Genomic DNA, 23,769 nt, shown 5'->3' on the forward strand with positions numbered 1-23,769 from the left:
AGGGGCACACAGTACTATAAGGTACACAGGTAATGCTCATCTGTGTCGGCATACATCTGTGTGTTGTATGTATGTCTGATGTGTGTTTAATGATGCCTGTACCATGCCCACAATCACATGTGTGTTACAGGGTATGTGTGTGTACCTAGCAACATGTATACTCTGTTACAGCAGTATGCCAGCTATATTAACAAACATGCACATATGTTAGGTAGGGGTATGGCATCAAAGACTAGGGTGGTTTACCGGTAATACTGTAAATGTACTTGACATTCATTGCATTGGATGACATATTTCTTCATGCATTAGCTTGATATATACCCCCGGGGCGAGGTTGTGCATTGTATCCCAAACAGTGTGCCGACTACTGGTGTATACTGGTTTGTTATATGGAGTATTGCAGGCACTGTCAGCCAGTTGTGGGCTGAGCACTGATATGTGGTATTGAACTTGTGTATCCTCTGATAGACAGATAGATGCTACATATGGCAGTTAAGTGATATCTGTACTTCATAATGTTAAGTGTGCCACATGACATGCTCACACATATCGTTTAATTGTCTTCCAGGGTTATGGCTCATCAACGTAATCCAGCGTATTAAGCTGCGTAGGAGCAGGAAATTCTGAACAGCCTGGTGCAGCACTATAACCTGCTTTTTTCCAGGGCCAGCCAGCACCAGCATGACCGTACTGTACTGTGGCAAGACCTTGTTTGCTGGGTAAATGACATAGGCATGCATAACTGGACATATGAGCAGGTACGCCATCACTTCAGTGATTTAATTAGACATGTCCAGTGGCATGTGTCTGATATCCATAGGCAACAGCTTGCCACAGGTGGTGGGGCGGCCATACACCCCCCCCTCACCAGAGTGGAGGAGCTGCTCCTAAGCATGGCGGCTCCTGGCCTACAGCAGCAACAGTGTCACACATGTGTCATCATGGAGGCTGGAGCCACCCAGCAGGATGACATGGAGCGTGCAGGTAATACGCCCTAGCTGTAGACTACCATTACCTGTATTGTTAGAATATGCATATGTGAGATGTGTACTGTGTGTTTAGCAGTTGTGCTGCCTAACGTGAGCAATACTGATATTTGGAATAGTATCCGTACACCTGTGACTGTTGACTATTGTCCCACTGTCGTTTACCACACTCACAGTAGCAATGCCACAGTTGTGGCCACTGACAAACTGTGTCATATTCTTCTAGGTCCCCCTGGTGTGACAGCAGGGCAGACGATACATGCTGGTGAGTGTGTTAACACTTTAATATTGGTAATGAAATGTGCATGTCATAGGTGAGGTGTAGGCCATGTACACATAACACACCTATGCATAATGCATGCTGTGCATGTTTGCTGTGAGACATCAATCATCTCAGTAAATTCAGTAGCTGCCTCAATCACATGCAATGCACAGTGCTGCAGACACAATTGTGGCAACACTGTATTGCACATTGGATATACATAGTTGCTACAGCTGTACACAACAGAACACGTTTATCATACACAGTACACGAAAACATGCTACATTTGGCATTACCACACACCCTCTGTAAGGTCACACTTCAGTATCCCACATGTCATGCACACATACATGATGTACCTCAGAGGTAGAGGCCTATCATGGGGCTGTGCAACACTCTGCAACACATAACACAGTCATGTTAGGCAATGCTCCCTATTGGGCACCTCACACACCCATGTACAAGGTGCAGCATGCTAGGTGGTGGTCTTGCACACATTAGTAGCTGTGAGTGACCACAAGATGCATGTTGATGATGGCACAGGGTACTACACCCCATCCAGTTACAGTGACCACAGTACTACTCATAGCAGTCATTGCTTTGCACCTCAGTGTTGTGTGCGTGCAAACATATGCACCTATACACAATATGCATAGCATGTTGTCTGTGTGCTTACATATGCCAGTATACACAATATGCACAGCAGTCACCATCCAAGCAAAGTGTCACATATATGTCCTGGAATGCTAGTGGGTGTATAGGTCTCTTGACACACATTGGGCATGTGTGGTGTTTAATGTTGCAGTTGTGTAGCATGCCATGCCATGTCTGGCACCCACATATCTGCAATATGTCCCACACTCACCATAACCACTGTATACTGGCCATGTCGAGCATTGGGATTCCTTCACATCAACATGCACCGCACATCCCCGTGTGTGTACATAGCATGCATGTGCTGCACCCGTACCCACTATTATCTGCTATGGACACAGACACTGTACTCAGACATGGATATCTATGTGTCACACAGATAACACATGCAGCCATGGCATGTATACTTGTGAGTGATGGTGCACAGGGCATTACAGAGTTGATAATACCTGCACAGCAATGTTGTGTCCATGTACACATTGTGTTCCAGAGTGTAGCCAATCACTGAACATCTACACAGTTGCATCAAAGCCATGTATACTGCCATTTAATAGGGGCATCTACACTTGCACTGCATGGTCTTGTGCAACACATATTCTGCATGCTGACACGTGTGTGGTGACTGTTTACCTTGTGATACTGACACCCACCTTCACCCACTATAGAGTATGTGTTGGATTGCTGGTATGTGTGTGTGTATGTGCTGTAGTGAGGAGTGTATTAGTGTTCATGTGTGCATGTGCAGACCGTAAAATGTGTTTCCTGTCTTCCTCTCACAGTTGCTGAGTTAGGGGTTGGCGAAAGCAGCAGGCAACCTGAAGCCACTGCCACAAATAGTGGTGATGATGACACATGTATTTTGGCACAGGAAGATTTCACAGGGTCTGTCGTTGGTCCGCCAATCGACAGTACACAGCATTCAACCTCATCTATGCGCACACTCATACTATCAATACATCCCCCACCACCAATGGCCATAGGCGAGGGGCAGCATACAGTTGGCATTGACCAGGAGAGTGTGGTACCCATGGCACTTGCATCCCCTCACAGCAGCCATAGCCATAGACCTGGAACAGTACCACATAGGCGGAGGTCCAGGGGTTCTCAGGGGAGCACCACTGGTCATATTGCCCCTGGCAGGCGTGCCCTCACAGGTCTTAAGATGACCAGTATGTTCTGGGCTGTAATGCAGGCTCAGGCACGTATGGAACGGTACATCAGGCAGGGACTTAGGGCGCAGAGGGCACATTACATCGCTATCAATGACAGCATCCGTGACCTTGTCAGTGCCATCCGGACTTACACTGAGGTCATTGATAGATGTTGGGGAGAGACATTAGATGCCCTCCACAACATGTCTTCCATGAGCCAGAACCATGCAGGACAGTTGTGCCATCAACGTGGACGCATGCCAGCAACAGTAACAGCTGGCAGTGGTCACGGACAGCCAACTGTTCACAGCCGCTCCCGTAGTGGCAGTACCTGGGGCTGGCCTGTCCATTGACCGTCCCAGTAGACCACGTGCACATGGCTCTGGCCAGTCCCAGCAGGGACATGGGTCCAGTCGTCATACCTCTGCCTCTGATGACAGTACCCAGTCAATGTTGGTACCTGATACTGTCCATAGCACCCCTGCCAGGCACAGGTACTGTGTCCATGGCCAGAGACAGTGATCTGTACAGCCTAGCAGGTACAGTCTGTGGCTGTCCCACAAACTACCGTATATGGCAGCCACATGGTGGAGCTGTGTGCATGCAGACACACACACATTAACCAAACAACTAGGGCTCACACATACACACACGCATTACATCAACATTTTCCCATGCTTTACTGTTGTCCCTCACACACACACACACACACACACACACACACACACACACACACACACACACACACACACACACACACACACACACACACACACACACACAGACATGTCGATTGGATGGGTCAATGTCAGGCTCTGGCAAACAAAAAAACGCCCTGTGCATATGATGATAACTTTGTCGCCTCCTGTCATCTGCATCATTGACGGAGGGACAGGCTAACATGGTGCTGATGCACAGGGTGACACTATAGCAGTGTAGCAATAATAGCAAGTTGTCAACAAGGAAGTGTAACGACATCCTTGTAGGTATATCTCTGCAGACATTATGCATTAAAGCTCTGATTGTCAATGTAGCATTGTTTACACCACTGTTAGGTCTGAGTATGTATTGTCCACCCATGTGCCACTTGGCTGAAGTGTAATGTGTTGCCAGCATGTGTTAGTGAGTGGACAGTATGTGTGTGATGTGTGCAGTACAGATTAGCAAGTGTGCATCTGTGAACATGGTGGGTGCACACTGTCTGCATGTACGTGCGTAGTGGAGACATGGGACGTGTGGCATACCCTGTCGTATACATTGTTAACATCTCATAGTATCTTTCAATGGCCAGTATGCATTCTACTACAGTTATGTACTAACATGGGTAGATGTGTGTATGACATGGGTTGACACTATGCTCTGGGTGATACCGTTAATATCTGTCAATGATTTGCGGTCTGGTAGTATACACAACCTCAACAGCATGACTATAAGCAATCATTGGATGATGTCCTGACAAATGACACACAGTAGTAGGGAACTCAGTAACAATTGGATCCTTCTGGTGCTACACTATAACACTAACCAGTGGTAATGACCGCCACCCATTCCTGTGACCACACCTGTTTGGCATATAGCCCCCTTAGGTACATGCAGACACACTAGGGATGTGTCCCTCCAAATCTGGAAATGCATGCATTGGCCTACAATGCATTCCCTGGATGGGACGCATATCCTACACAAGGGTATCATACAGACAGATACCTGTTGTCTGATGCATGCTGTATAGCAGTAAGCCGACTATGGCATAGTCATCCTCAAGTACTATACATACTATCCCATCAGTACCACACAGGTGGTAGCCCTCATCATCTATGTTGGGTACCAATGTGTACATACAGCCTCATGTTATGTCATGTGTCCCTTGGTATCCACATATCCATAGGTATTGTGGAGTCCCAAGGTGTATCACAAAAGACATTAGAGGCCTGAATGCATATCCACAAGGCAGTCATACACCTATAAAGACTGTCCATTCTTGGCAGTCTTTGTTGTGTATGACCATGTCTGACATATACCCCAGGAAAATACCCTCACTCACACTACTCTTAAGTAACTGTCATGGGTGTGTGTGCCACAGATGACCTTGGCCACAGAACATGACAGTGGACGGCCTTGTCGCATACATACATATGTGACCTACAATCTGAGAAGCAGCGGCACAACCTGTCAATGGAAACAAATGCAGGCTTCACACCTATGTACTGATTGAGGGGACGTGTACACATATATATTTGCCACGCAGATACCTGATGTGTGCAATGTACTTACTGTTGTAATCATACTATGTCATACCATAGTAAAAGCAAAACCCACACTATATTGACCAACAGTGACACACACAAACACAGTCAGCATTTGCAGGATTCAAGCCCTTACCTAGCTATGTTATGATACTAGAGATTGATACATTAACACAGCGTGTTAACTGCTTTACTGGGTGGTTTCCCTTCTCCGGCTGTATTTGTAGGATGGTGACATCATCAGACTTTCCAAAGAGGAATGTACCTCTTTTAGTGAGTTTTCCCAGTCTCCAAAAATGGAACACCTCTCAAAGGAAACTGCACACACACACACACGCACACACGCACACTATTTGCAGGACTCTAGAGAGAGACGCAGTAACACGGCACACTATTTGTTTTACTGGCCGGTTTCCCTTCTCTGGCTGTATTTGTAGGATGGTGACATCATCAGTCTTTCCAAAGAGGAATGTACCTCTTTTAGTGTGTTTTCCCAGTCTCCAAAAAGGGAGCATCTCTCAAAGGAAACTACACACATGCTGTTGGCAGGATTCAAACCCCTACCTAACTATGTTATGATGCTAGAGAGAGACACATTAACATGGCACACTATTTGCTTTACTGGCTGGCTTCCTTCCTCCGGCTGTATTTGTAGGATGGTGGCATCATCAGTCTTTCCAAAGAGGAATGTACATCTTTTAGTGTGTTTTCCCAGTCTCCAAAAGGGGAACTCCTTTCAAGGACAATTGCACACACACTATTTGCAGGATTCAAACTCATACCTTACTATGTTTTGATACAAGAGAAAAACACATTAACACGGCGTGCTATTTGTTTTACTGGCTGGCTTCCTTTCTCTGGCTGTATTTGTAGGATGGTGGCCTCATCAGTCTTTCCAAAGAGGAATGTACCTCTTTTAATGAGTTTTCCCAGTCTCCAAAAAGGGAGCATCTCTCAAAGGAAACTACACACATGCTGTTGGCAGGATTCAAACCCCTACCTAACTATATTTTGATACTAGAGAGAAAGAGAGATGCATTAATATGGCACGCTATTTGCTTTATTGCCTGGGTTTCCTTCTCCGGCTGTATTTGTAGGATGATGACATCATCAGTCTTTCCAAAGAGGAATGTACCTCTTTTAGTGTGTTTTCCCAGTCTCCAAAAAGTGCACTCCTTTCAAAGACAATTGCACACCCCCCACACACATACTGTTTCTAGGATTCAAACCCCTGCCTAACTACTTTATGATACTAAAGAGAGACGCATTAACATGGCACGCTATTTGCTTTACTGGCTGGTTTCCCTTCTCCCGCTGTATTTGTAGGATGGTGACATCATCAAACTTTCCAAAGAGGAATGAACCTCTTATAGTGAGTTTTCCCAGCCTCCAAAAAGGGAACATCTCTCAAAGGAAACTGCACACACACACTGTCACTCTTTGCAGGATTCAAACCCCTACCTAACTATGTGCTGATACTAGAGAGAGATGCTTTAACACGGCGCACTATTTGCTTTACTTGCTGGTTTTACTTCTCCTGCTGTATTTATAGGATGGTGACATCATCAGACTAGACATGGTGATGTGTGTACACTTTGTTTTATGCCATTCCAGGAATGGTCCATGTGGGTCAGCAGGTTTCAACAGCTTGAACAAGACCTCAGAATCCTTACCTTGTGTGATCTATCTGTGGACACATTGACATTTCGTCATATGTCAACACATATTTATGCACAGCTTGTTGGTTTTGTGGATACTATTTGTCTGGGATGTTGATAAAGGGCTATTCAAAGTCTATGTGACACGTGTAGATGTGTTCATTGATGTATGTCCTGGGTGGCTGCCTTGCAAACAGTCTAGCATGTTTGGGAACCATGATCCGCACATGAACATACCACAGTTGGTAGGGTTGTGTGTATGTCAGCTTCCAATAGCTCTGTTTATGACTGCAATCATGATGGACTCCATGACCTTACAGATCAGACTTCATAGGCGTACTGGACTTGACTTCCCATGGTGTGTTGTGCACCAACACATGTGAGGAGTACCATATGTAGCTGTGACACATTTAACGTTTCCACATCCTGTGTAGAGGGTGAGGCTCAGCTGACTGTTCAGGTGCAGGATCTGTTTGTTCTGTAGTTTGTGCATGACACATATTGGGAATCAATGTATTTCACTTGCTGCCATGCTTTTGGCAGTGGAAGTAGCTGCTCATCCATTCTACATGTGATATCTCCTGGTATGATGATATGGACTATTGTCACTGGGAGGTGGGTATGTACATATGGGCCTGTCTGTCATGATGTCAGCATTGTCACTCAGGTACAGTTGGCCCTGACTCAGGACATATATGGGTGTACATTGCTATTTATGACATAGCTGAAGGAGGTGTCATGATTCAGTCTGGACTCCTTCTCAGCTACTCCTTACAAAATACCAACGAACATGAGCACTAATCCCTGTTATACTCTTTTACACGCTTGACACCCTACTGATCCTTTGTGATCAGGCTACAGAGTATGTCATGATAATATCCTGACATGTCCAGGGGTCGGTTTCGTGTGTACTCTCCAGTCCAGCTGGTGGATATTGTGATATTGACACAATGTCACATCTGTCTCATGTACACAGACAACCCTCTCCTCCTCCCGACAAACTCAGATATATGCATAGCATGTTGTCTGTGTGCTTACATATGCCAGTATACACAATATGCACAGCAGTCACCATCCAAGCAAAGTGTCACATATATGTCCTGGAATGCTAGTGGGTGTATAGGTCTCTTGACACACATTGGGCATGTGTGGTGTTTAATGTTGCAGTTGTGTAGCATGCCATGTCTGGCACCCACATATCTGCAATATGTCCCACACTCACCATAACCACTGTATACTGGCCATGTCGAGCATTGGGATTCCTTCACATCAACATGCACCACATCCTGTGTGTACATAGCATGCATGTGCTGCACCCTGCATCCACTATTATCTGCTATGGACACAGACACTGTACTCAGACATGGATATCTATGTGTCACACAGATAACACATGCAGCCATGGCATGTATACTTGTGAGTGATGGTGCACAGGGCATTACAGAGTTGATAATACCTGCACAGCAATGTTGTGTCCATGTACACATTGTGTTCCAGAGTGTAGCCAATCACTGAACATCTACACAGTTGCATCAAAGCCATGTATACTGCCATTTAATAGGGGCATCTACACTTGCACTGCATGGTCTTGTGCAACACATATTCTGCATGCTGACACGTGTGTGGTGACTGTCTACCTTGTGATACTGACACCCACCTTCACCCACTATAGAGTATGTGTTGGATTGCTGGTATGTGTGTGTATGTGCTGTAGTGAGGAGTGTATTAGTGTTCATGTGTGCATGTGCAGACCATAAAGTGTGTTTCCTGTCTTCCTTTCACAGGTGCTGAGTTAGGGGTTGGCAAAAGCAGCAGGCAACCTGAAGCCACTGCCACAAATAGTGGTGATGATGACACATGTATTTTGGCACAGGAAGATTTCACAGGGTCTGTCGGTCCGCCAATCGACAGTACACAGCATTCAACCTCATCTATGCGCACACTCATACTATCAATACATCCCCCACCACCAATGGCCATAGGCGAGGGGCAGCATACAGTTGGCATTGACCAGGAGAGTGTGGTACCCATGGCACTTGCATCCCCTCACAGCAGCCATAGCCATAGACCTGGAACAGTACCACATAGGCGGAGGTCCAGGGGTTCTCGGGGGAGCACCACTGGTCATATTGCCCCTGGCAGGCGTGCCCTCACAGGTCTTAAGATGACCAGTATGTTCCGGGCTGTAATGCAGGCTCAGGCACGTATGGAACGGTACATCAGGCAGGGACTTAGGGCGCAGAGTGCACATTACATCGCTATCAATGACAGCATCCGTGACCTTGTCAGTGCCATCCGGACTTACACTGAGGTCATTGATAGACGTTGGGGAGAGACATTAGATGCCCTCCACAACATGTCTTCCATGAGCCAGAACCGTGCAGGATGGTTGTGCCGTCAATGTGGATGCATGCCAGCAACAGTAACAGCTGGCAGTGGTCGCGGACAGCCCACTGTTCACAGCCGCTCCCGTAGTGGCAGTACCTGGGGCTGGCCTGTCCATTGACCGTCCCAGTAGACCACGTGCACATGGCTCTGGCCAGTCCCAGCAGGGACATGGGTCCAGTCGTCATACCTCTGCCTCTGATGACAGTACCCAGTCAATGTTGGTACCTGATACTGTCCATAGCACCCCTGCCAGGCACAGGTACTGTGTCCATGGCCAGAGACAGTGATCTGTACAGCCTAGCAGGTACAGTCTGTGGCTGTCCCACAAACTACCGTATATGGCAGCCACATGGTGGAGCTGTGTGCATGCAGACACACACACATTAACCAAACAACTAGGGCTCACACATACACACACGCATTACATCAACATTTGATCATGCTTTACTGTTGTCCCTCACACACACACACACACACACACACACACACACACACACACACACACAGACATGTCGATTGGATGGGTCAATGTCAGGCTCTGGCAAACAAAACGCCCTGTGCATATGATGATAACTTTGTCGCCTCCTGTCATCTGCATCATTGACGGAGGGACAGGCTAACATGGTGCTGATGCACAGGGTGACACTATAGCAGTGTAGCAATAATAGCAAGTTGTCAACAAGGAAGTGTAACGACATCCTTGTAGGTATATCTCTGCAGACATTATGCATTAAAGCTCTGATTGTCAATGTAGCATTGTTTACACCACTGTTAGGTCTGAGTATGTATTGTCCACCCATGTGCCACTTGGCTGAAGTGTAATGTGTTGCCAGCATGTGTTAGTGAGTGGACAGTATGTGTGTGATGTGTGCAGTACAGATTAGCAAGTGTGCATCTGTGAACATGGTGGGTGCACACTGTCTGCATGTACGCATGGTAGTGGAGACATGGGACGGTGGCATACCCTGTCGATACATTGTTAACATCTCATAGTATCTTTCAATGGCCAGTATGCATTCTACTACAGTTATGTACTAACATGGGTAGATGTGTGTATGACATGGGTTGACACTATGCTCTGGGTGATACCGTTAATATCTGTCAATGATTTGCGGTCTGGTAGTATACACAACCTCAACAGCATGACTATAAGCAATCATTGGATGATGTCCTGACAAATGACACACAGTAGTAGGGAACTCAGTAACAATTGGATCCTTTTGGTGCTACACTATAACACTAACCAGTGGTAATGACCGCCACCCATTCCTGTGACCACACCTGTTTGGCATATAGCCCCCTTAGGTACATGCAGACACACTAGGGATGTGTCCCTCCAAATCTGGAAATGCATGCATTGGCCTACAATGCATTCCCTGGATGGGACGCATATCCTACACAAGGGTATCATACAGACAGATACCTGTTGTCTGATGCATGCTGTATAGCAGTAAGCCGACTATGGCATAGTCATCCTCATGTACTATACATACTATCCCATCAGTACCACACAGGTGGTAGCCCTCATCATCTATGTTGGGTACCAATGTGTACATACAGCCTCATGTTATGTCATGTGTCCCTTGGTATCCACATATCCATAGGTATTGTGGAGTCCCAAGGTGTATCACAAAAGACATTAGAGGCCTGAATGCATATCCACAAGGCAGTCATACACCTATAAAGACTGTCCATTCTTGGCAGTCTTTGTTGTGTATGACCATGTCTGACATATACCCCAGGAAAATACCCTCACTCACACTACTCTTAAGTAACTGTCATGGGTGTGTGTGCCACAGATGACCTTGGCCACAGAACATGACAGTGGACGGCCTTGTCGCATACATACATATGTGACCTACAATCTGAGAAGCAGCTGCACAACCTGTCAATGGAAACAAATGCAGGCTTCACACCTATGTACTGATTGAGAGGTCGAGTACACATATATATTTGCCACGCAGATACCTGATGTGTGCAATGTACTTACTGTTGTAATCATACTATGTCATACCATAGTAAAAGCAAAACCCACACTATATTGACCAACAGTGACACACACAAACACAGTCAGCATTTGCAGGATTCAAGCCCTTACCTAGTTATGTTATGATACTAGAGATTGATACATTAACACAGCGTGTTAACTGCTTTACTGGGTGGTTTCCTTTCTCCGGCTGTATTTGTAGGATGGTGACATCATCAGACTTTCCAAAGAGGAATGTACCTCTTTTAGTGAGTTTTCCCAGTCTCCAAAAATGGAACACCTCTCAAAGGAAACTGCACACACACACACACACACACACACACACACACACACACACACACACACTATTTGCAGGACTCTAGAGAGAGAGACGCAGTGACACGGCACACTATTTGTTTTACTGGCCGGTTTCCCTTCTCTGGCTGTATTTGTAGGATGGTGACATCATCAGTCTTTCCAAAGAGGAATGTACCTCTTTTAATGAGTTTTCCCAGTCTCCAAAAAGGGAGCATCTCTCAAAGGAAACTACACACATGCTGTTGGCAGGATTCAAACCCCTACCTAACTATGTTATGATGCTAGAGAGAGACACATTAACATGGCACACTATTTGCTTTACTGGCTGGCTTCCTTCCTCCGGCTGTATTTGTAGGATGGTGGCATCATCAGTCTTTCCAAAGAGGAATGTACATCTTTTAGTGTGTTTTCCCAGTCTCCAAAAGGGGAATTCCTTTCAAGGACAATTGCACACACACTATTTGCAGGATTCAAACTCATACCTTACTATGTTATGATACAAGAGAAAAACACATTAACACGGCGTGCTATTTGTCGTACTGGCTGTCTTTTTTTCTCTGGCTGTATTTTTTAGGATGGTGACATCATCAGTCTTTCCAAAGAGGAATGTACCTCTTTTAATGAGTTTTCCCAGTCTCCAAAAAGGGAGCATCTCTCAAAGGAAACTACACACATGCTGTTGGCAGGATTCAAACCCCTACCTAACTATATTTTGATACTAGAGAGAAAGAGAGATGCATTAATATGGCACGCTATTTGCTTTATTGCCTGGGTTTCCTTCTCCGGCTGTATTTGTAGGATGATGACATCATCAGTCTTTCCAAAGAGGAATGTACCTCTTTTAGTGTGTTTTCCCAGACTCCAAAAAGTGCACTCCTTTCAAAGACAATTGCACACCCCCCACACACATACTGTTTCTAGGATTCAAACCCCTGCCTAACTACTTTATGATACTAAAGAGAGACGCATTAACATGGCACGCTATTTGCTTTACTGCCTGGTTTCCCTTCTCCCGCTGTATTTGTAGGATGGTGACATCATCAGACTTTCCAAAGAGGAATGAACCTCTTATAGTGAGTTTTCCCAGCCTCCAAAAAGGGAACATCTCTCAAAGGAAACTGCACACACACACTGTCACTGTTTGCAGGATTCAAACCCCTACCTAACTATGTGCTGATACTAGAGAGAGATGCTTTAACACGGCGCACTATTTGCTTTACTTGCTGGTTTTCCTTCTCCTGCTGTATTTATAGGATGGTGACATCATCAGACTAGACATGGTGATGTGTGTACACTTTGTTTTATGCCATTCCAGGAATGGTCCATGTGGGTCAGCAGGTTTCAACAGCTTGAACAAGACCTCAGAATCCTTACCTTGTGTGATCTATCAGTGGACACATTGACATTTCGTCATATGTCAACACATATTTATGCACAGCTTGTTGGTTTTGTGGATACTATTTGTCTGGGATGTTGATAAAGGGCTATTCAAAGTCTATGTGACACGTGTAGATGTGTTCATTGATGTATGTCCTGGGTGGCTGCCTTGCAAACAGTCTAGCATGTTTGGGAACCATGATCCATACATGAACATACCACAGTTGGTAGGGTTGTGTGTATGTCAGCTTCCAATAGCTCTGTTTATGACTGCAATCATGATGGACTCCATGACCTTACAGATCAGACTTCATAGGCATACTGGACTTGACTTCCCATGGTGTGTTGTGCACCAACACATGTGAGGAGTACCATATGTAGCTGTGACACATTCAACGTTTCCACATCCTGTGTAGAGGGTGAGGCTCAGCTGACTGTTCAGGTGCAGGATCTGTTTGTTCTGTAGTTTGTGCATGACACATATTGGGAATCAATGTATTTCACTTGCTGCCATGCTTTTGGCAGTGGAAGTAGCTGCTCATCCATTCTACATGTGATATCTCCTGGTATGATGATATGGACTATTGTTACTGGGAGGTGGGTATGTACATATGGGCCTGTCTGTCATGAGTTCAGCATTGTCACTCAGGTACAGTTGGCCCTGACTCAGGACATATATGGGTGTACATTGCTATTTATGACATAGCTGAAGGAGGTGTCATGATTCAGTCTGGACTCCTTCTCAGCTACTCCTTACAAAATACCAACAAACATGAGCACTAATCCCTGTTATACTCTTTTACATGCTTGACACCCTACTGATCCTTTGTGATCAGGCTACAGAGTATGTCATGATAATATCCTGGCATGTCCAGGGGTCGGTTTCGTGTGTACTCTCCAGTCCAGCTGGTGGATATTGTGATATTGACACAATGTCACATCTGCCTCATGTACACAGACAACCCTCTCCTCCTCCCGACAAACTCAGATATATGTGTGAGATGCACCTATATAGACATACAGGGTGCTGAACTCTCTCGACCCATGACTGTCACAGTCTATCAGGTGGTGAAGGTAACCACACACACCACATATCAGTCTCACATATCCTCTAGCAACAGCACTCAAACCACATTATCACACATAGACATACTCAGATGCTGTAAATGTGCTCTGCCTAAGCAGCAGAGACCTCCAAAGCAGACACACACACACCTGCTACCCCACTACAATACCCACATATCACATAGTTCATAATGTCAGTGTGCCGCACAGTCACTGCCCTTCGGGCTAAACAACACACCTAATACACTTGTAATAGGTGACACTTATTGTCAGACATACTGACGTACCACTCACCAGCCCTAACAAGGGAATAGTCACTTTGGGCTGTCTGCTGGGTGCCATGATCTGCCGCATAACACAGGCAGTCAGGTCACTCCAAAGCAAGTACAGGACTGACACCATCATTGTCCATGTTGGTGTGTATAACCTCAGACGTTACTCCCTGGACCACATGACATGATACATGGAGGAACACTCTGATCATGTAGCCCAGGCCAGTATGACCCTGACCTTGTCTAGCATCTTACACCCACCAATTATGATGTCACAGTATACGGACACACATATCACATTTAACAGTTGCCTAACAAATTTGTTTAATTCATAGGTGATACAGTGTCTCTCAGCCTATGGTGACATGCTCAACATGCCACGTAGCTTCACTATGGACAGCTTGCACCTGCCACCCTTGGACTTTGGAATGCTGGCTAAGGCTCTTGCTACCACCATAGTGCCTTTTTTAAGCAGGGCTCAGAAGACAAACCCACCTCCATAGACATTACAGGTAAAATGAAACTAAGGGCAATGCTGCTCAACAACAGATGTGTTAATCTCCTATTGCGGCCACTCAGGACTCTCCTCAGTATGGAGGATAGCGATATTTGTGCACTAACAGATGCCTGGTTCAGGCTCTCTTATGCACACCAGTACTACCAGGTTATGTTTCATACCATGCTGTCTGACAACAAGACTTGGTACAGACAACACAACTAGGGGGAGTATCCATATATATCAGAGATACACACACCTCCGGGTTAGTAGCACTGCACAAAGCATCACAGACCATACATATACAACTACCATTGTGCAATACTGCCTTTCAGTTTGTTGCCTGCTACAGAACATACTCCCAAACTCAGGAACCACACTCGGCTTTCATGGAAACTATGGAGAATATGAAGGTCTCCACAAACACCATTATATTGTGTGACTTCATATACACAAATATTGACTGGGGATACTACTCAAGCCCCGACACCCTCACCCAACAGTTGCTACAATTTGTAGACTCATATGCTATGGCACAACCAGTCAGCACAGCCACAAGGGGGAATACATATTGGACCTGATCATCACCAACATGGGGACTCTATGTTTCACACCAGCGATATACCCCTCATTGGTAAGGTAAGAACATACATGTATCTCACTGGACATACATATACCCTCCACACACCCATCCTGGGTAATCTTGGTGAACTTCTCATGAGCCAACGTCTCACTTCACTAAAGCAAGATGGTATCCTTCAGAGACCATGAGACAGTGGTAAATACTGCTCACACTGCTGCATCCTTTACATACACATTCTATGGACACCTAGTGGACTGCATGGATTGTGCTATCCCAAATAACAACAGGACTCACTACTCCAATGGCAGGGGACCTGTCTGGTAGACCCCAGCCATTAATAAGCTGTACAATGTCAGGAGGGAGCTACTACATGATAGAGCACAATCCCAGACTGGGAAGGCATCTGTGATCTGTACTAGCAGACAGCTACGATCACTTATAAACTTTTCTAAGGGCTGCTTCTACCGGACAATTTCAACAGACGCGTAGGACTATCACATGGCCTTCTTCAGTTATGTCAGGAACCTGGGTTGTCACTCACTGATATGCTCTGAGTTACTGCATACTGACTAAACCTACCCTGAACCCACTGGCATTGCCAACATCCTGGCAAACAGGTTCAGTGCATATGTCTCCCACCCATCCCCCCCTAAGGAGCAACTATCCATCCCAACAGAATATAACCTCCCTGACATCACACAGTAACAGGTGAGTGCTGCCCTCCCCAAAGCACACATCACAGTATCAATGTGACCAGACAATGTCCCAGCCTGCATCCTACACGAGTATCATGACAGACGTAACCCTCACATTACATCACTGTTCAATATCGGTGTTACCACAGGATATGTACCCAAGGAATGGTGTACAGTGACAGTGGTCCCACTCCACAGAGTTGGTGCCACAACGGACCACAGACAATATTGCCCTATAAGCCTAACTAGCCTGTTCTCCAAAGCTATGGAGCGTATTGTCATGGGACTCATACACATAGACATCGGGAACCTACATACACTGTGTCCTACACATTTCAGCGTTGTTGTGGGCAGATCTTGCCTCTTGAACCTGTTTGTATTCTTTAAATGGCTAACAGGTCCATTGACATAGGGACGGCTGTCCACACAGCCTACCTGAACCTTGCAAAATCCTTCAACACAATAATCCACTGGGCCATTATGCATAGGCTCAGCGTCGATATGGACACATATCTCACACGATGGATTGATACCTGGATCAGGGATAGCAGCCACATGGTCAGAATTGCAGATGCCATGTCTGACTATACACCAGTTACACGTGGCATCCCACACGGCTTGGTCCTGGGACCTCTCTTGTTCAGTATATATTTGTCTGACGTACAGGCTACCACAGGAGGAATATGGCTGAGCATGTTTGCACATTGACTGCAAACTGGGAGCTATGATCAACTCTCCAGCTGCCACATGCATACTCAAACAGGGTCTCACAGAGATGGATGACTGGTGCCTGATCCATGGCCTACAGCTAAATGCCATTAGTTGCATAGTCATCCCCTTTGGGAATAACAACATGCCCACACATTACCACATAGGTAGTACTCCATTACATACAGTAGGAGTTGTTCGGGGTTTGGGGACATGACTTGTTCGTACTGTCGCCTTTGACATTCACATTGCCAAAGTGGTTGGACACACCTTCTATGTGGGCCACCTTATCCCATATGGTTTCACATCTAGATCGAGTGAGGTCATTGTGCCCCTATACTCATCACATCCATGCTTGGTTACAATGCCACATTTGGGGTGTACATTACCTGACACCTGCAGCAACTGTACTGGCCACAGAAGTTCCTCACCAAGCAGATCTAGGGACTCACACAGATGCCCTGCACAGTTCGGATGCAGTAACTCCAGCTCTACTCAGTCGCTTACCACCTACTCAGATATGATGTGTGCCTGTTGTTTACAGATATACCCAACCCAGAATTAATGGACATGCTCCACCTCAGGATATCCGACTCCCTTGGAGCTGCACACTCCAGGGATGTATACTTCAGCACAGCTGTTAATAGGACATTGTGGAGGGACAGATTCTTATCCCAGAGGCTCCACTCACTCCAGAATTTAATCCCAGTTTCACATATGTAGAGCCACCCACTGACCCACCTACAGGAGACATCTTGACGACTGAATGGGTGATCGTATGTTTACCCCTGGGATATCTTCTGTGTCCCTGCTAGACAGAGGCACACTAGTCTAAACGTACATGGGCTATCTTGTGTGACCTACTATTCACACACACAGTGTAGTAATCTGACAGGGTTGCGAATGCCAAACACACTCTGGCTAGGCTTGTATATGCCCTAGGGCAGATAGCCTAGTATCGACCTCTGAACCTATGCTAATGTTCAAGATGCACAATGTTTATTGCTGATACTGTTTGCAGGTCTTTATCATCTTTGCTTTACCAGTTTCTATGAACAACTTTGGTATCTGCAGAACATATTTGATTATGACAGGGTTCCACTATATTATAGATGTGTCTGTTGTTATATAACTGTGTGCACAGGGTGGATTGCTGTATAGTGACAGGTTCCTGGGTTAACACATGCAACTGCCAGATATGTGTGGCCCATTGCTGTACTCAGACATGGCCTAAGTGTGTGAGCATGCCCAGTTCAGCCATTCCGTGTTTTGTTGCCTGACATTTGTCTCATTTATTCAAGTGTGTGAGCATGCCCAGTGTGACCATTCAGTATGTTGCTATCTGAGGTCCACTACATTTGTTGATGTGTGCGAACATGACCGATATTAACATTTATATTGTGTGTGTTGGAAGTCAGGTTCTGCTCTCACTGCAGGACTCACCTTTGTGTCATAACTCGACAACTCGCTTTACCAGAAAGGCTCATCCAGACTCTGCTACACTTTGCTGTGAAGGAAAGGTTAGTTTGCTGTTATTTTTTGTATTACTGTATTGCCTTTCTATATTTTGAATACTGTAGTTTGTTTTCTTTACCTTGTGTTTTGCTTGCATTCTGTTTTAACAGCATATTAAAACTTCAAAAGAGACCACAGCTCTTTGTTCTGAGTCAGGCAGAAATAAGAACTGATTAATTAAGGACTCATTCATAAGACAGAAGAGGTCACTTAAGGTTAATCACTTGTTAACAGAGGGGGTGGAGCTAGGAACTAAAATTTCTATTTAAGGAGTAAACTAAAACATTTCAGAGCTTTACCAGAAAGGCTCATCCAGACTCTGCTACACTTTTCTGTGAAGGAAAGGTTAGTTTGCTGTTTTTTTTGTATTTCTGTATTGCCTTTCTATATTTTGAATACTGTAGTTTGTTTTCTTTACCTTGTGTTTTGCTTGCATTCTGTTTTAACAGCATATTAAAACTTCAAAAGAGACCACAGCTCTCTGTTCTGAGTCAGGCAGAATTTTTCTCTCCCTCCCACCCATTTAAGTTGTCTTGTTAAATACCACTGTCTTTCTAGTTGCCCGCCTCTTATGTTAATCTGACCATATATCTCATTTCTCTCTACTTTCACTGGCTTATGTGAGTAATCACAAAACCATCACTTTTGAAATCCCACCCCTTCAATTATTTAAATTTATTGGCCATCCTACAGTATTTCATAGTACCAAAATACAAAAGTAACCACCCCTTTCAGTCCATCTTGCTGTTTTAAAAATAGTAACTCTCCACTAAACCTTAACTTTTAAACAGGTAAAACTCAAGTTACCTACTTTCATATCTAACTTCTCTAGTGCACACTGCAGAGTGCATTCTTTTCAATCTTACCTTTAAGCATCCCTGTTACTAGCACTTTCTCTAATACCTAAAAAGATCATCTCTACTTGACTCCAAGTAGTCTTTTCTCTATCTGTTAAACCTAGCACTTGCTCCTACAGTACTTATTACCTTGATACGGCACTCTTATAGATAGCACCCCAAAAAGGCAAACCCCCATTTCTCGGTCACCCACATCCCCGAATCTCTTTAAAGTTTTTGTCTAGTCCTTCTAGCATGTCGAGGATCAGTTGCTAGTGTCCTCTCCTGCTCAGCTGGTGAACCTGAATATTGAGGCAATGTTACAATTGCCTCATGTACACAGACAACCCTCTCCTCCTCCCACAAAACACAAATACATGTAGAGATGCAACTATACGGCCAAACTGGAGGCTGAGCTCTCTCAACATAGGACTGGCAAGACCAGTCAGGAGGAGAAGGTTACCACACACACTATAGACCCAGTCTCACATAGTACCATCACAACCTCAAATCATACACATAAACACACAAAGACATACTCAGCTCTGATCAAAAATCTACCAAAACAGCAGAGGCCACCAAAGCAGACACCCAAACAACCACCACCTCAGAACACAACACCTGCAACACATAGACCTCACAGTCAGTGTCTCAAACAGTCACAGCCTTAAGGCCAAATACAATTCCAGACACACTAGTCATTGGTGACTCCATAGTCAGACACACTGACGTCCCGCTCACCAGACTGAGTAAGGAGAAGGTCACAGTAAGCTGCCTGTCGGGCACTAGAATCTGCCACATAACGCAAGCACTCAGGTCTCTCAACAGCAGGTACAGGACTGACTCAGTCATTGTCCACGCTGGTGTAAATGACCTGAGACGTACCTCCATGGACTACATGAAAAGAGACATTGAGGAGCTCTCTGATTATGTAGCCCAGGCAGGTATGACCCTGACCTTGAGCAGTATCCTACCTTCACCAAGAATGATGCCACAATACAGAGATAAGATGATCAGCTTTAACAATTGGCTTAAACTCTGGTGTCATTCAAAGGGGATCCAATGTCTGTCTGCCTGGGATGACATGCTGGACAAGGCACATAGCTTCACAAGGGACAGCATGGACCTGTCACCCTGGGATTCTGGATATTGGCAAAGGCTCTTGCCACCACCATAGTGCCTTTTTAAGCAAGGCTCAAATTCTAAACCTACCACCCTAGAACACAAAAGGAAAAAACTAAGGGTAATGCTGCTCAATGCCAGAAGTCTAAATCTCAAAATGCACACTCAGGCCTCTTCTCAGTATGGCGAACATCGATGTCTGTGCAGTGACAGAAACCTGGTTCAAGGCTCCTGAGAGGACCCCAGCACTATCAGGTTTTACCTCTTATCATGTTGTCCGCCCCAAAACCCGGACAATACCAAGAAAGGAGGGGGGGTATCCATATTCATCAAGGACACCCACACCTCAAGACTGGTGGCAATGCACAATGCATCGGAGACCATCCAGGTGCAATTAACCATAGGCAAGACTGCTCTGCAAATTGTAGCATGTTACAGGCCACCCTCACAAACTCAGGAACCTCACATGGCCTTCCTGAAAACACTAGAGGGGATAAATGTATCACCAAACACCATCATACTAGGTGACTTCAATTACCCTAATATAGACTGGGAACACTACTCAAGCCCAAACACCCTAGCCCAAAAGTTCCTGGAATTCATTAACTCAAATGCCATGGAACAACTAGTCACCATCCCCACAAGAGGGAAAACATATTGGATCTCATCATCACCAACATGGGGACACAATGTTCAACACCAGAAGTATACCCTCACTGGTGAGATCAGATCACAAACTAATCTCACTGGAGGTCCTCATCCCACCCCATCCTGAAATAAAAGACCACAGTAAAGAACTTCTCGAGCTGACTTCACACTTCTAAAGACTAGTGTGGTCTCCTTTAAGGCCATGAGACACTGGAAAACAGTACTCACACTGCTGAATCACTTACAAATGCCTTCTACCAGCACCTGCAGGACTGCATGGATAAGGCAATCCCAAAAAACAAAGTCTCTTTGTACCAAAGGCAAGCGACCAGTCTGGTGGACCCCAGCCATAAATAAACTCTACAACAAAAGGAGGAAGCTACTACAAGATAGAGCAAAATCCTTAAAAGGTAAGACACCCTTGATCACTATAAGTAAAAACTAAGAGCTCTCATAAAATCATCCAAAGCAAATTTTGAGAGAAAAATAGCTAAAGACTCAAAAGACAATCATAAGGCCTTCTTTAGCTATGTTAGAAACCTGGGAGGAAACTCCCAGATATGCTCAGAACTAGTTCAAAATGATGTGAAGATTACTGATCCCACAGACATTGCCAACATACTGGCAAACAGGTTCAGTGCATATGTCTCCACCCATCCCCAAAAGGAGAGATATCTATCCCAACAGATTGCAGCCCCAAACATCACCAGCGCCCAAGGTAGAACTGCTCTCTCCAAAGCATACAACACAGCATCCATGGGACCTGATGGTGTCCCCGGCTGTGTGCTCCACGAACTCAACGAGGAATTAAACTCACAGCTACATCAGCTGTTTAATCATAGTCTTACCTCTGGATATGTACCCAAGGAATGGCACTGCAACTGTGGTCCCACTTCACAAAGTTGGTGCCTCCACGGACCACAGACAATATTGCCCTATAAGCTTGACTAGCCTTATCTGCAAAGCCATGGAGAGGATCATAATGGACCTCATAAATAAAGACATAGGGAATTTGCAGACTTTGGATCCATCCCATTTCAGCTTTGTCAAAGGCAGATCATGCCTCTTAAACTTGTTTGACTTCTTTAAACAGTCACCAAAGCCATTGATGAGGGAAAGGCAGTCCATACAGCCTACCTGAATCTGGCAAAACCCTTCAACACAATACCCCACTGGGCCATCATTGAAAACTCATCAGCTTAAATGTTAACCCATATCTCACAAGATTGGTTGCAAACTGGCTGAGTGACAGAACCCACAGGGTCAGAGTTGCAGATGCCATGTCTGACTCAACACCAGTCACAAGTGGCATCCCACAGGGCTCAGTCCTGGGACCTCTCTTGTTTGGCATCTACTTGTCCAAGTACAAGCAAACACAGGAGGGTTATGGCTGACAAAGTTTGCAGATGACTGCAAACTGGGCCATAGTAGAAAACACATCTGACACAGATATCCTTCAGAAGGGTCTCACAGATATGGATAACTGGTGCCAGGGCCACGGCCTAAAGTTAAATGCCAAAAAATGCATAGTCATCCCTTTGGGAATAACAACATGCCCACAAATTACCAAATAGGTGGCAATCCACTGAGCACAGAAGAAGTTATCAGGGACCTGGGGACCCAGGTTGATAGTAGTCTGTCATTCGACACCCATGTAGCTAAAGTAGTTAGGAAGACCTTCTACATTGGCCACCTTATCATGAAGGGTTTCTCATCTAGATCAAGTGAGGTCATAGTGCCCCTATACTCATCACTCATCAGACCAATGATTGTTTACAATGCCCCATTTGGAATGTATCTGACCCGACACTTGCAGCAGCTGGAGAGGCCACAAAAGTTCCTCACCAAAAGGATAAAGGGTCTCAAACATCTGTCCTATGCTGCCCGACTGAAAGAACTCCAGCTCTATTCAGTCGCCACCACCTACTCAGAGGTGACCTGTGCCTAACATACAAGGCCATGTCAAACCCAGATTTGATGAATATGCTTCACCTCAAAATATCTAGATCCGCCAGAGCCACACTCCAGGGATGTAAACTTCAACACAGCTATTAATAGGATGTGCTGGAGGGATAGATTCATCACCCAAAGACTCCACTGCTGTGGAATAAAATCCTGGTATATGTGAGGCAGAGCACCCGCTGGCCTTGTTCAAGAGAAATCTTGACCAATAGATGGGAGATCGCAGATATACCCTGGGATTACTTCAGTGTCACTGCTAGACAGAGGCACACTAGCAAAATAATGGGTATAGTGTGACCTACTATTCACACACACAGTGTAGTAATCTGACAGGGTGGCGAATGCCAAACAACTATGGGCTAGGCTTGTAAATGCCCTCGGGCAGATAGCCTAGTATGAACCTATGAACCTATAAGGATTATGCTGTGCCTGCAGGGTTTCCATGAAATACTTTACATAGACTTATCAACATTCCTTCATACAGGCTGACCACTGCACTACTGTTATGGTTTAGTGGTTCAGTACTTTGGCTATAGTGCACAGTATCCTGGGTTTGAGGCCCATCACTGCTTTATATTTTCATACTGAGCAGACCAGACTGCTTAAGGGCCAGTTAAGCAAATATGAGCACGTTGGCTCTTGTTCAGCTATGCCCTACTTAGACCAGGCTTGTCCAACATTGCTCAATATTCACCAACATTGCTGGACGTTGCCCAATATTACTGAACATTGACCACAGTTGTGCTAGTTGGTGTGTGCGATTTTGTTTGCATATACTACATGGTGGTAAATGCTGTTTAGCACTGCTTTATATTGCTTAGCACATGGCAATCATGCCTTAGGTGGTGCTGAAGGGCTGCCTAT

Source organism: Protopterus annectens, chromosome 3.part1 (genome assembly GCF_019279795.1).
Source record: "Protopterus annectens isolate FY-2018-M chromosome 3.part1, PAN1.0, whole genome shotgun sequence".
In the NCBI taxonomy this organism is placed as follows: Eukaryota; Metazoa; Chordata; order Ceratodontiformes; family Protopteridae; genus Protopterus; species Protopterus annectens.